This window comes from Rhineura floridana, chromosome 16 (genome assembly GCF_030035675.1).
Source record: "Rhineura floridana isolate rRhiFlo1 chromosome 16, rRhiFlo1.hap2, whole genome shotgun sequence".
NCBI classification, from domain to species: domain Eukaryota; kingdom Metazoa; phylum Chordata; class Lepidosauria; order Squamata; family Rhineuridae; genus Rhineura; species Rhineura floridana.
In genome coordinates, this window is record NC_084495.1 from 21790710 (window position 1) to 21807059 (window position 16350).

Sequence of the window (16350 nt, forward strand, 5' to 3'; positions counted from 1 at the left end):
CCGTTGTATAAATCTATGGTGCGGCCGCATTTGGAATACTGTGTACAGTTCTGGTCGCCTCATCTCAAAAAGGATATTATAGAGTTGGAAAAGGTTCAGAAGAGGGCAACCAGAATGATCAAGGGGATGGAGCGACTCCCTTATGAGGAAAGGTTGCAGCATTTGGGGCTTTTTAGTTTAGAGAAAAGGCGGGTCAGAGGAGACATGGTAGAAGTTTATAAAATTATGCATGGCCTTGAGAAAGTGGATAGAGAAAAGTTCTTCTCCCTCTCTCATAATACTAGAACTCGTGGACATTCAAAGAAGCTGAATGATGGAAGATTCAGGACAGACAAAAGGAAGTACTTCTTTACTCAGCGCATAGTTAAACTATGGAATTTGCTCCCACAAGACGCAGTAATGGCCACCAGCTTGGATGGCTTTAAAAGAAGATTAGACAAATTCATGGAGGACAGGGCTATCAATGGCTACTAGCCATGATGGCTGTGCTGTGCCACCCTAGTCAGAGGCAGCATGCTTCTGAAAACCAGTTGCCGGAAGCCTCAGGAGGGGAGAGTGTTCTTGCACTTGGGTCCTGCTTGCGGGCTTCCCCCAGGCACCTGGTTGGCCACTGTGAGAACAGGATGCTGGACTAGATGGGCCACTGGCCTGATCCAGCAGGCTCTTCTTATGTTCTTATGTTCTTATACCTATGACCATAACAAGATTGCTTTTCTTTGCGGTGTGTGTTTCAGTAAAACACGGCAGAAATATTATCACATCAATGGTAAGATTGGGGTTTTTTTTGTACTATTATTTATTTAATTTGTATACCGCTTCATACTTGAAAAGAAGCCTCTAAGCAGTTTGTTTACAGTGTTGTAAAGAAATCAAAGAAAATTACACATTTAAAATAATACAAAACATTTAGAAGAAACCATCTTAAACATTAACATCTTAACATTAACATTAAACATCATAAAAACAAATTACACATTTAAAACAATACAAAACATTTTTTTAAAAAAATCTTAAACATTAATATAACCTAAAATAACTAACATAATAAATCATAATCACCACTGACAGATTAAAACACAGATATACCAGGAAGACAAACGAACCCACCCACCAAACACACATGTGCGCGTACAGGTAGCAGCATCACTCCCACTTCTGCTGCTACCACCCAAACGTACGCTACATCAATGCCTTAATAGGCCAGAACATTGTGCTCAAACTGCTCACCCCTGGCTGTGAGCTGCAGGATGAGAGCCCTTTTGTTCTCACCAAGGGCTTGAGCCCTTGCCAGGCATGAGTTTAAATAGGTACCTAGAGAGAGGGAAAAAACGCAGCCTTCAGTCAGGGTCCCAGCTGCACCTCCTTTCACTAACAGTAAAAGTAGTGACATTTGAGTTTGCACAGTAATGTATCAGAAGGAATGAGAAGTTTTATTGTTATGTACACCGCCCAGAGAGCCCTCGGGCTTAGGGCGGTATATAAATCAAATTAAATAAAAATCAAATTAAATAAATATATAAACGACCTGAAGCAAAAGAAATCTGCAGCAAAATAAAAATGCTCAAATTCTGCAATCTATGGGTGCTTTCACACTGCACTTTATTCCATTATTCTGACAATTTCTTACCTGGTAATTTACGCATTATATTTGAGCTTTCACTCGACATACCGGGTAGCTCCGGAATTCTGGTGGAATGTAGTGTAAGTGTAGCGCAAATTTCTGCAATAAACGATACCAGAAATAATCTGTTAGCAAGGCGGGAACCCAGAAGATCGAGGGAGTGTTTAGCTAGCTGCTGCCACTCATGTGACAGGCATCCCAGCATGCAGTGCGTTCCCACCCTTTAGTCCCGCAGGTTTGGTTTTTTTTTTTGCCTGACAAATGTTGTACCAGTATTCCAGCATCGGCACAGATAGCAGCAGCATTTCCCACACATCCCCGTCTTGATACAACTAAAACAATTTAAAAAGTCAGATCCTAAAGGGAGAGGGCTTGCATGGTGATGGGACAAGATCTTAGACCTCCTACACAGTGGGGAACAGTGTGCATGGGTGAGGGACGAAAACAAGCTGTGTGAAAGACAGTTGCGTGAAATGCTGCTATATCGGCTGAAAAAGTACTGTTCCTTCTCGCAAGAGGTACTGCAGTGTGAAAGGGATTTTAGAAATTGGGACAGAAGTGCTAGCTTTTTAATCTGTTAAACTAGCGCTATTAGCCCCATGTGTGAAAGCAGCCTATATTAGGAATCCCCCTCATTAACCCAGGATTTAGGAAGGATGGGTCACAGTTAGGGATGTAAGAAAGCATCACTTTCCTATTCTGCCCTATATTCACCACATGCAACACTGTTTCCTCTCCACTGCAGTTTGTCTTCTGCCAAAAACTAAGACTTGCTCTCCATTGTGACCAAAGTACATAACTTAATGAATGTTTGCAATTAGTTTTGTACATTACGTTGTCATTATGGCATTCCACTCCATTCATTTCAATGCAAACGAAACACAATGCAAATGCGGGGTGGGAGGGAGGAAGTAATCAATTACATATTGTTTGCGGACAATAATCAATTGTATATTGTAATCAATTACATATTGTTTGCTGGGTTGATTTCCGTTCCAGACATGAGGCAAATAAGTGGACATCGGCAGTTTCCACTCCCATTTTTATTTTCATCAGAATTCTCCGACATCCCTAATCACAGGGCAAAGCTTATCCATGGAACAATAAAGGAACAAAATAGGGGGAAATCTACTACTTGAGCATACCTGCATCTCCAGTAGCATTTCCGACAACCTGAAATTGCTAGCTGCCAATATCTGCAACCTAAGCCCACTGTTTCTTTTCCAAGCATAGCAGAACTAGCCAGTTGAGCTCGTTTATAAATACCATTTCGATTGTCAAAGGGAAGAGTCACTATCTTTTGTCACTAGCAGGAAGTGAGATAACTAAGCTGAGTTCAGCACAGTTTCTTCCATGCCCCTTCTCCAGTTGTCAGCTTTGTTTGAAATAATCTTAGCCATCCATATTTGATCTAGAGAAAGAAGAGAGGAATGAATGGCTCAAAGAACAGCTGGATTATATCCTCAGCATTGACTTCTCCCAGGCAGCCCACCCCTGCCGCGCGGAAATGCTTCAAAAGCTGCCAACTGCTTGGATAAGGCAAAGGGACTTGCTGAGAAGAGAATTCACGAGTAAGAAAGGTGACTGTCTGCACAGAGACCAGGTGGCTCTTTACTTGCTGCAAGAGATTGTAATTTCATGCAACGACATGAGTTCCTAAAGCCCCAGCACAAACGTTATCCCATCTCCAGAGTCATCTAACGTCTGTAGTTAAACAGCTGATTAGATTTTCAAAATATTCAGCCAGGCATCGTAGAAAAGACTATGTCAAGCATATCCTGTTGTGTATTGGTATTACCAAACCAAGGTGCAAAAAAAAAAAAAAAGGAATGCAAATTAAATAAGACTGGCATGCCTTCAGTTGTATTCAATATTGGCTTTGCCTTAGCACAATGTGACTCTCCAGGTTTTACTTTATGGCTCTAAGGACTCTCCCAGGCCATGCCTCCTTGAGTGCTTTTGCCTGGCTGGGATATGCCCTTGCGCTGGGATACCTCTTGCTTTCCTGCATGGAGAATGGAAAGGTGTATGTAGAAACCTGTGCAGCTGGAATGTAGCTTATTGCACTTCATCCACTTTGGGCTCTGGCTCCACCCACCATGGGTATCTGGCCCACAAAATGTTCCCTATAAGGGAATGTGGCCTCCTGACTGAAAGAGGCTCGCCACCCCTGCCTTAGTGGAAAGTACTTCTACTTGTGCAACGTGGGTCACCCGATTTTCATCCATCTCTCATACATGCTTAATCCCACCACCTCCGCTGCAAAGGTTACCCTAAGTTAGAAGGATCTGTGAATTTTGGTTCTCTCCATTTCTGTTTTCCAGTCTTAAATTCAGTTCTCCAGGTTTCTGTGGCAATAAAAAAAAAATCAAAATTTTGGCTGCAGTTTTAACTAATGCACACACTTGTGCCAGCAATTTCTCCTGCTATAATGCATTTTATGTTATTTTCACTAATATATGCATTTTAACACACATTTTCCCCTAATGTATGCATTTTTATAAATGCTGTTTACAATTCGGATAAGTGCAGATTTTGAAGGATGGCTGTGTTTTGGTTCTCACATTGTTTTGGAAAACACAAATTTGATAAATGTGGCTTTAAATGCAAACTGAATCAAATTTCTCCCCCGTCCCTAGACCAAGTAGAGGAATTAAGGATGCTCTCAAAAACCCCTCCATTCTAACTAATCAGGATAATTTACCAGTCTAGACAATTAATTGCCAAAGGACATTAAATATTTACAATGGGCAAGCTCCAACAGCATTCCAGCAAATGCAACAGGATTTCCCTTTCCTCTCCAATGTTGATGATATTGCATTTATAGGCATTCCCTTGATCTCTTGACCTAAGTTTCCTTTTTTAAAAATTCCTGTTGTTTTAATGGGATTGGTTTTTTGCACATGAATGTTGATGTTTTAATGCTTGCACTTCTGGTTTTTATACGTTGCAAACCCTTTAGAAGACTATGCCAGCATCAAGCAGTACCTAAATTAATAAGTATTCATTGTATCTGTGATGGATCTGATTATGAAAATATAATAATTTATGAGGTCAGTGTCTCCTTTAGCTGGATCAGGTGACATAAGTTCAGCTGAAATCAACCAAGCATGCTCTGCAGAAGAACCTTGCCATCTCTTTTCTATCTTCATCGCTATGCCCACCTTGCTCAGCAGAACTGCTCCATGTGGTGTAAAGCAGTTCAGCATCAGAATCAGACTCCTCAACATGTTTTCCTTTTTGCCTTTTTGGCTGCTTTCCATAGCCCAGCAGGACACATCTCATCCACTGTGTTTCTTAAGGGCATCATAAACCTTGATCCGCTTTAATATTCTACCACTTCTTTCCAAACAAGTCGTTGCTACAAGGGATGCCACCTGGCCATTTGTAAACCAGTGTGACCTTCTTTTTTAAGACAGACAGACAGACAGACAGACAGACAGACAGAAAGAAAGAAAGAAAGAAAGAAAGAAAGAAAGAAAGAAAGAAAGAAAGAAAGAAAGAAAGAAAGAAAGAAAGAAAGAAAGAAAGAAAAGGGGGGAAGTATTGCTATCCAGCTGTTTTGTTTTCTAAGCTCAGCCACAGTGTAAGCAAACAGGAAGATTTGCATTTCCTGTCAACACTCAGGCTATGCCTGCAGCATCCAGAACAGTTATCACTAGGCAGAAAATTGAGTGTTACAAGTTGTCCCTTCCATCTTAGGGCTGCTATGTGATTCTGAACAGTCCTTCCCCTCCTATAGCTTTGTGTAGGTCTGTTGAGTTTCCATGGGTAGGGGTACTTCAAAAGGCCCCATGCCTATTTTCCCAGCTAGGGATGGAAAGATCTGTCAGTTTCAGTTCTCTCAGTTTCTCATTTTCCCAATCTTCAATTAAGTTTTCTAGGTTTCAGAAGCACTTTGCCTTTAAAAATAATAATAAAAAATCCTCATGAACATTTTCTAATATTATAGTGCAAATTCCCCCTAATAAACACATTTTTGTAGGCGATTTTGACTAATGTACACATTTTGCAAGCAGGTTCTTGTCATATAATAATTTATGCATGGTATTTTCAAACATATATTCATTTTATTTACGGTCCATGACCAGGACAATTCTTTGTCTGACATATTTGCCTTCCCTGGTGCCAGCGTTGCTGCACCCACTTTTGCCTCTGGCCCTGCCCACCACTGGCATGTGGCCATCAGAAAGTTGCTTAGAAAGGAATGTGGCCCTTGGGCTGAAGAAGATTCCCATGCCTGATCTAACCCTGAATGAAGCCTTAGAAGATGGGACTAGAAAGCAAGCAAGTATTGGCCGTCTGCTGTCTCTCGTGTAGCAACCTGGCAATCAGTGGTAGCTGATGCTCATTGGGACTGGTGGGGCGGAAGGCAGGGAGACCAACAGTAGGCAGAGCCAGAGCCAATAACAGGAAGATTGGTTGTAAATAAGGATGGGGACAAATTTGATTAAGTGCACATTAAAAGCCACATCTCTAAAATCCACACTTTCCAAAACAATATAGGAACTGAAACAAACCCACCCTTCAATCTTGCTTGTCTGGCTGAAAGATAAAGAGGAATGTATCTAAATATTGTGATGCAGTTCTCCATGAAAATACTGTTTGCAAAAATGCATACATTAGGGGAAAGTGTGCATAAAAATGAATATACACCTTGCAGTTGCACTGGTTTCAGCGTGTCTCCACCTCTGTTTTCTAAAACCCGGGGCACACAACATTAGTCAAACTCTACCCCCTTTTACTCCAAAACCTGGGAAATGGGAGATTGAGTGTGTTTTACCCTGAAGTCAGCTTCACACAGACTTCCAAACTAATTGGCCATCATCCCTGTTGCCATTTCAAGGTGTGCCCTATGTTGTAGGCTCAGGCACAGACACTAATTTGCCCAACACTTTGCTGTGGGCAGTTCTAAAAGGTCTGGCACCAGCAGTGGGGAAAGGAGAAATGTTGAGCCGTGGGCCAAATATCTTTCAAACCGCAGCCAAACAAAACAATCTTGCTGCTTGTGAAACAACTAGTGTGCACATAGCCTAAATGTGTCTGGTGTTAATGAACTAGGCAACCTTAGAAAAGCAGTTATTGATTTTGGCCAAGAGTGGTTCTAGTGAAGTCACAGCTTACTAAAGGTATAGCCTTGTTTCACTTCCAACAGGAGTCTAGCACCAAACTGTTTATTACATCACCCTTATGTTACTTATGTTCTTAACTAAGCAGAGGAGAAGTCCAATCCATGTGGTAGAGAGGATGTCTGAACGGAGCTTGCTGTCCAATGCCTCCTAAGGGCATTCTATACATCTCAGGACTATGCGTGAAGAAAGGGTGAGTGGTACTGTCCTGGCCCAGATGTCTTGCACGGCACTGGCACTGCTCCCAGGACATCTACGCATTAATGTTGTCATTTGCATCAGGGAAGCATGCACATGAACAACTTCCGTGGGCTTCGGTGTTGCATATTTCCATGTCTCAACAAGGAGGAACCAATGCTGCACATGATGTCACAGGTGAGACCAACAGCATAGTCCCTGTGGCCCTTTCTGCACACATAGCTCCTACACATGGGGAATAACATTCTAGCTGTAATGTGGGAGCAGATTTGCCCTCACCCCTCCCCTTGGCAAAGAGGGCTCAGAATAGTGTCTCCCAAAGGGAAGGATGTGAAGGGGGGGACATGTGATGTTCCACAGCCAATGGGAAGGGGCTTGAACAGAATTTAAAAGCCCGCTCTGCCCTCTTAAATCTCCTCCTTGCATTTTGTTTGTGTCCTCCCTCCCTCCTTCCTTACATGATGTATGGGCAATGCTGGTCATCTGTATGGGACCAAGCAGGAAAACTTTGGTTGGGACCCTCACTTTGGGACCCTTCCCATTTTGCCTGCTTCATACTGCTGGGTTTAATTCATTTGGCATCTGGGAGAGGTGAGACTATAGCCTGTTAAGGTATTGAGTTCAGGCAGGTGAGGACCTTGGGGGAATATTTTAGGAATACTGAGGCATTATTGGGTAAGGAGACCCTTCAGGAATCTACCAGACCTTTAGGTCTGGGGTGCTCCTTGTGGCCTGTCATGTGCATCAGAGTGAACGTGAGTACAGTGGGGCTAGGGTGCGCAGGGAGGATCCACACCCAAGGCTCACCTAGCATGGAAGGAGAGTTATTCCACATCCTTGGCTGGGGAGCCACAGCCACAGGCTGGAATGCATACCCTGGGGTCTGGAAGGATGCTTCCCTATCAGAATTAGTTGAATTCCTCACCTGCCCATGTTTTCTAATTTGGTTAATTGGAGTTGTTTTATTCCAGTTTCAGAAGTGGTTAGATTTTAGTAAAGATGACATTGAATCCAATGCCTTGTCTCATAAGTCTTCTTTGGAGGTGCAGGAGCAATGCCCGCAAAGGGCTTATGGCTCTTCTCTGCCATGCCTAGCACCCTGACGGCATGATATGTATGTAGAGTTGCCAAATGATTTTTTAAAAACCTGACTTTGCTCCATGAATCAAAGGTCGCAGTCTCAATCGCAATTACTCCAAGAGGAAATCTCGCTGAACACAGCAAAACTTACTGTACATCTCAGTAAACCTGCCGAGATATAGTGCTGTCCCCGAAAGCTCTCCACCTTCAGGGAAATGGGGACCATGTAACCATAGAAAGAGGAGGAGCACCTGAGTTCCTTCTGCCTCTTTTCATTTTGTAGCACCAGTCCCACGGTCAGACCCCTGTTTCCTTGCCTCAATGCTACATATAACTCTTTCTTCAAGATGCACATGAATCCTTTAAACAACCTGACTATTCCCTTCCCTCCACAAAGAAAGTCCTCCTCCTTTCCTCCGTGTCCTAATTTTATTCCCAATTTCTTGGTAATTGTATTCAAAACTCTCTCTTTGTTCTTTGTTTGCTAACCTCCACTTTTATCCCTCCCCCCCAGTCATCTTATCTCTTCTTTAGTCCTTTTGATTAAAGTTCTCCATTCATTTAGTATCTTTCTGTTTCTCCGAAATCATTCTGAAGTAAGAGCTCTAATTCACTGCAGGGAATGTGTGTATTTACTTTCAAACTGGCTTCTGAACTGCATCATGTATTGGAGGGGGAGGGGACAGAGACAGGAAAAATAATGCTTTCCACTGCACATGCTGAATCATTTCAGTCTCCCTCTTATTTTGTTCTGACAATAGAAATGAGCTTGATTCCTTGGTCCCATGAGGGTCTTTAGAACTCACATCACCTTCTCCTGAGTTCCTTTGTTATGATCAGATAAACTGTAGAACCTTCCCTGGTGAAGGTTGCTCCCTTTTCTTGCATTAACCACAGCATTATCATAAGGGGATGTGCACAGCGGGGTAAATATCTGGTTGTTCCATCTCAGAAACCTTTCGGCACAATACATACCATGTGATAGTGATTTGGCCCAGGTCAGCTGGAGACTGGGCATGGGTGGATTACAATTTGAGCTTGCAGCTCGACTGTGATTTTGCTCTTTCTGCTGAGTGAAAATGAAAATAAAACAGAAATGGGTTTCCAAAAAAAAAAGGAAAGGGGAAAAAGAAAGAAAAAGTATCAGAACTACTGTCAAAGAAATCTTCAGCAGGTTGCCCAGGTTTTCTTTGCATCTGTGTTGTGTGCTGTTTTCCTAATTTTTGGCAGCCTGGTAGAGATCATTTTCCCAGCTAGGGTTGGACTGTAATGTTCCTGACTCATTCATTCAGGAGGGGCAATGCTTCAATTGTCTTGACTCTCCTTAGACCTAGTTCTTACCGAGTTCTTTACTGAACAGGTAAATCTACATCTGGTCTGTACCAAGTTAGGCTGAAGGAGGATATAAGGTCTGTGACCCTCCCCCCACTGGATCCAATTTGGAACCTGATACAACACTTTTCTGTACCCCTGCTCCAACCTGGAACAACCCAGAGCTGACCTGACTTGGATCTAGGCCCCTATCCTGTTTGGGGGGGTCTTGGCCAGTGTTTAATTAGGCAGTCCCCATGCATCTCCTTCTTCCATCTTCCTCACTGCTAGACTGCCCTCACTTTTGAGACCTCGGTTGCCAGGGCCAGGGCCAGGCATTACTGGGCCTTTGGCTACCAGCCTGCTCCAGGTCTGTGGCACTGTAGCCCAACTCCCCCTATACAGGTGGTGTAAGCCCACCTGTGTGCCCCACCTAACACTCGTGTCATGTGAATGACATGCATGTGTAACACACATGCCTGCTATCAAACAACATGGCGGTGGGCACATCAGCTCCTTAAAGAAGCCCCTGCCACCATTTTGGGTGATGGTAGGCATGTGTGCACAGCGTGCACAGCATTCACACTGATGGGAGAGGTAGGTGGGGCATGTGCACAGGCTTATTGAAGCCCACACTGTCTGTATTGGGGGTGCCTGGGAACTTTCAGGTTGCAGGACCCGACACTGCTGCGGATCACAGAACGGGAGTGCCACCCTCCCTCCTAAGGAGGGGCCCTTCAGGGTGCCCTCTGGGTCCAGCCTGGCCACTCTCTGGCACCTGCCCTGCCTGTTTTGCTCTGGATGGACCTGATCTATCATGGGGTGATCTGGGGCTGCCTCAGCCCACTTCAGCCAAATCCTAGGTCGATCTGAATTGCCCTGATTTGGTTCACGATCCGTGATTCAGCCAGTGCAGAATCCTAATATAACCTGCACGCGGAAAATAACATGCCAAGGAGACTAAGAACCCTTCTAGTTGACATCTATTTTTTTTATAGGCAAGAATATGGAAGAACATTCAATCATAGGACATCCCCCTAGAGATAGTGGAGGAAATTGATTCAGTTTGCATTTAAAGCAAAACCTACCTAATCCACACTTCCCAAAATAATAAATGAACTGAAACATAGCTATTCAAAATTTGCACTTCTCAGAATATTGCAGTGCAGTTCTCCGGCCAAATGTACAAAAATGCAGCTACTGGCACAAAGTGTACATAAAAATGCATGTGTCTGTGAAAACAATATATATAAAAAATACATCACACGAGGAGAAATTGCTTTGTAAAAAATGTCTATTAGGAGAAATTTGCATGGAAATGCTGATGTACTCTCACAAGGAGTTTTTTTTTAAAAAAAGCAAACTGATGTGAACATGCAGAAAACTGAATTTAAGATTGGAAAAAGAGAAACTGAGAGAAAGCGAATATGTGAGATGCTCTCAACACTACACTCCCCCCTGACCCCAGCACTCTGAAATAGTATAGCCCAGACACCAGTTTATTGACTCCAGTGAGCAACAGGGCTTTGTTATATTACAGAGGGAAATCAATCAGTTTTGTAATGAGAACGTTCCATAAATCCAGCAGAATCCCACAAACATACACACATAATCTGTTACCTGACCTTTTGGAGTAGAGATAACAAAAACTGAACCTAGGACCTCTTCCTTACAGAGCATGTGCTTTTACTAAAGAGCTATAATACTTCCTTAAGTCGGGATTGCACCTTCTGTCCCTCCAGGCTCTCAACCTCTTCATGTTCATCTGATCGCTCATGGGGGCTCACATGTGTCCACCCCATACACATATAGGCTTTTTTCATTCAACATTCACTCTACATTTTCCAGGATTCTAGTCTGCACAGGTACAATATATAGGCACTGGACAATCAAGTTAACATACAACAATGAAGAATATTTCTGGGGGGAGGGGTAATAAAGACAATCTTAATTTTACCCCCTCCACACGCCTTCAGAAGGTCTGAAAAGGACTAAGGCCAAATGATTGCGTTGCGTCTTCTAAAACGTACTACATGCACATAGGTCCCGCTTGTGGGCTTTCCGTAGGCATCTGACTGGCCACTGTCAGAACAGGATGTTGGGCTAGGTGGACCTTTGGCCTCATCCAGCAAGCTCTTTTTATATTCTTATTGCATAGTCTCCCAGGATTGATTGATTGATTGATTGATTGATTGATTGATATCCCACCCTTCCTCCCAGCAGCAGCCCAGGGCGGCAAACAAAAGCACAGAAAACACTTTAAAACATCATAAAAAATGACTTTAAAATACATCAGAACAAAACATTTTTAAAAGCATTTTTTAAAAAAGGTTTGAAGACATCTTTTAAAAAAGGTTAAAAACACCTTGTTTTTTTTTTTTTTTAAAAAAGGTTTAAAAACAAATTAAAAAGCAATTCTAACACAGACACAGACTGGGAAAAGGTCCCAACTTAAAAGGCTTAAAAGGATTTTCCCTTCCTTAGTGTAACATGCCTGTCATATTTCCTTGTATCCTGTGTACAGCTGATCTAAAGAGGCCTTGCTCTGTTTAATACACTCTGCATCAGCTCCCAAGAGGTTTACTGAGGCTCATCCCTCTGTTCTGAAGATAATATAAAGGAAATGCATTTATCTGTTATCAATGCCAAAATATGTATTCTTTCTTCCTTGCTATGCCTTGCAATATTGAATTCATTAGGGACATCCCTGTGAAAACTTTCCATGTTGAGTGGAGATATCATGAAACTGTATGCATCAGAAGCAACCCTCGTTACTGTCACCATGAGACTCCAAATGAAACATCTTTTATTTCCTCTCTTATTTCTGCACATGCTATCAATGAATAACAATGATCAGCTTTGTTAGATTTGAAACTGTTAGTAGGCACTTCCTAGAGATTGTGTTATGTTTCAGCTGATGGTAGCTTTTGTTAATCACTAGCAAACCTCGATGAATGGAAGATCGGGAAATTTATCTCACAGTACTCAGGGAGGTACAGCTGCTTAGACCAGGCATGGGGTACCTTTGGGTCTCCACATGTTCCTGAACTATAACTCCCATCCTCTCTGCCCATTGGCCATGCTTGCTAGGGCTGATGGGAGTTGTAGTTCAGCAACACCTGGAGCTGAACATTCCCCACTCCTGGTTTAGACTGTCTTCATTAAGATTTTTACAGATCCCTCTTTTGAGAAACTTGACTAGTCTTACTGAGGGCCAGATTAGGCATCTGCTTGATACCAGTGCTAGAACAGTTCATTTTAAAAATAAACTAGTTCAGTTCAAGTTCATTCAAATACTCAGCAATTTTTTAAAGCATTCAGCATATCACAAACTGGTATGCTGATGTATAGGATCCAAAAATAAGTCAGATGCCACACACAAGCAATAAGATGTCTGATAGATGGCATGGGCAATGTCCAGTGAACTAGTTCTGGTAGCAGAAAGGCATTTGGTTGTGCAATGGAGCTTGCCCTCCCTCTCCTTTCTCCATGTGCCCTTGCCCTCACCCCCAGATCTATTCTGGGTTTTCTCCCAAAACCTCTGGAGCAGATTTGAGGAGGGCATGTGGTGAGATGCTAGCTGAAGTACTTTTTTGGGTACACCCAAGGTCAACTGGTGAAGCTTTTTGCATTTCCATATTAGAAAAGACTTGCCCTGTTTAATTTGTGCCTGTTGTTTAAGGCACAAGACATCATTCATTTTGCTCCTGTATCAGTACTTCTCACTGCAAGGTATTCCTGTTGAAGAAAAGCATATCTCTTCATCAAGGAAGATACAGAAAATGGCTCACATTCCTTCCTTCTTATTGCTTAACAACAGTGATTAAGTGACTAAGCATCCTTAGCAACAACAGTGCCTCTGTACCTGCTTAATAAACCTCTACATTTTGCTTTCTAACTTTCTTTGTAGATGTCTGATTGACTTACAGGGCTGGCACCAAAGAGCAGCCAGGTCAGGCCCTGGCTAAGGGCCTTGTGTCCCACAGGGCCCCCTGAAGGACCCCTCATTAGGGGGGGAATAGCTCTCCCCTTCCATGATGTTCAGCAGGCTCCCTGCCATGGATCACAGGGAGGGAGCTTTCAAGCCGCCCATCCATTTGCTCGCTCCACCTACCTCTCTTTCCTGTCTTCTGAGGCTGCATGCCTTCAATCAAGATGGCAGAGGAGACCTTTTTTAAGGGGCTGATGCTCCTACTGCCATCTTGGTTGATGGCAGGCATGTGTTTGTGCATGTGTGAAGTGTACTGCACATGAGTGGCATCAACCAAGATGGTGGAGGGGACATCAGCCCCTTAGAGAAGCCTCTGCTGCCATCTTGGTTGATGGCAGCCCTATGCGTGCAGCACGTGCAGCAACAGGAGACAAGAGAGAAGTAGGTGAACAGGCAGGAGCCACGTGCCTTCGGCAAGCTGGTGCCCAAGGGCCCAGTCATTCCTGGTGCTGGCCCTGTTGACTTAACTTTTTTTTTTAAATGAAGGCTTAGATCCACGGCTCCTGCACTGGGTGGGTGAATGAAGCAGAAATCACATGAAGATGATTTCACACGAGGATGAACTAGAAAATGTTCAAAGTCCAAATGTACTTAATTCACCTTTTGTTCACTCACCAGTTATGGGAACTATTTTCAAGTGCAGTTCAGATATTTTTGAACTGGTTCAGTGAACTTCGTTCAGCTAAACTAGTTTATTCTAAGCACTGCTTGATACAGATCAGGCAGCCTTGAATCAAGTTTATCCTTCCTTAATTACAGGCATGTGTGTCATCCTGACAGGGAAAGAAGCATATGGAATCAAACAAAAGTCTCTCAGTACCACCACACAGACGAACCTATCCTGGGTAGGGATGGAAGGATGTCATTTTCGGTTCTCTCAGTTTCTCATGTTTCCAATCTTAAATTTGGTTCTCCATATTTTTGCAGTAATTTGTGGCTTCTTATTTTAAAATCCTCATGGAAATTCTCCAGCATTTTAGTGAGAATTCACTAATAGCCAAAAAAAATCCCTTTTGGTTTAAGAATGTACCTATAGCCAACGGATATTTCTATCAAACTTTAAAAAGCAGGGAAATTGGGCAGCTATAGTGAATGCACCAGGGGAGCAGGAGACCTGACCTCTTCTCTGAGATATTGTACTGCCCTACAAATCTGTCAAAATGCAAACACAGTTTGGGTTGGTCTTTCACAGTCCAATCCACTTCCTCTGTAACTTGGAAGAATTTGGTAACATGAAGAATTTTGTGTTTTATTTTCATGAATATATTCATGTTTATGCACACATTCCCCTAGTATATACATATTGCAAACATTGCCTAGTTGGAAAACTACATCACAAAATTTGGAGAAGTGTGAATTTTGAAAGACAGCTGTGCTTTGGTTCTCATGCTGTTTTGGAAATGGACGTTGGATTTGAATTGGATAAATTCAGCTTTCAATGTGCTGAATCAAATTTCTCCCCCATCCCTAATCCATGGTAGCCACCTCACTTCAGGATGGAAGGTGGGGGAGGAACACATAAAGCAGGGGCTCCCTTAAAGGCCTTAATACATGGGCACACTTTGTTGCTTTTGTAAGTGTGGGGGCAGACTTTGCCATTTAGATTTTCAACCTCAGGCACTAAAATTCTGCTTTGCACCATTTTTTCAGGACAGATAGTAGATAATACATTTGTTTGAAATGATTGGGAGGGATTTCACTGGCAAAGAATCAGACACAGAATAATACTAAAACCATCCCCCTCTTTAATAAGAAAAGTACCAGAGCTCCTTTGCTACCAGCAGGTGGAGGGTTGGGGGTGGGAAAGAGAGTCTGTAATAGCTAAGGCAATGATAGTGGTCATTCACTTGACAATGGCAGAGAAATAATCATCCCCACGGATTGGCAAAAGCGGCTCCTTGTCTTTTTCTCCTTGCTGGCTCTTGAATTATGATCCATTGTACTGCATATCACTCAGCAAATCCGCAGGTGTAATAAAAGGAACTAGACCATTTCATTGGGCTGATGGAGTGATGAAGGGAGGGAGACGAAGAGAGAAAGAGGGGGAAGACCCCTGAGAACAATAAAATGGCAACTTGGAGTTTGAATTCCTTCCTTCAGCCTTCTCAAGATGAAGTTGAGTTTCCCTATGTTTTGTGTTTGTGTACATTGTAAACAGAGGCAACCATGACTTATTCATCGTGTTTGCCTTTTGCAAAATGGTTTTTAATCTTTCAAATTCACATTGATAGGCTTGTTCACTTGGGTGGTACACAGGGGCCTGGCTCTATTTATGTATATTCATTAGCATGTTACTAATTAAAAATGTGTTTCATTAAACTTGTTAAAAAAAAGAAGATAAGAAGAAAATGATGATGTAGAATAAAGCACCCCAAGGCTATGAATCTGCTTCCACAGTCAAGTTGTTTTAGCTAATGTGGGCAATGAGCACATCAAACTCAAGCAACTGATGCTGATTGCAAAGTTTGAAAATAAAACTCTGTATGACAACTGGCAGGTAATTTTTTTACAGGTGTCAGCCTTGTTTCAACTGTTTACGTCAAGGAACCAAAAGGCTACATTCAGTCTTCCCTCTGGCTGCCTTTCAGCCTCTGGGACTGTTTGCTCAGAAGTGCCTTTGATGGCATTGCACAGGCCCAGACTGCATAAAACTACAGGCTCTCTTTTCAGTGTTCAAGGATGGCTTGTTTCAGCTTACTCTGCTGGGTTAAAAAAAGAGGAGCGCTGTTTTTAAAAAAGAAGAAGAAATAAAAAAGAGAGGAGCAGTGGACGTTTGTGGGCCCGATGTCAATGGGGCAGTGAATCTGTTCTGGGTTTTACTCTGAACTTTCAGGAAGCCAAGGTGCTGAAACCTTTTCTCAAAATAGATGTAGCCCCTTGGACAGCTCAAGACCCGGAGTGGATTCACTGCTCCACTGACATCGAAGCCCCCAGTCTGCACTGGAGAGGGGTTAAAAATCAATGGTGAATGTAGGCCACTGTGGCCCCAAATACCTCAGAGACCACCTCTGTTCCTACAG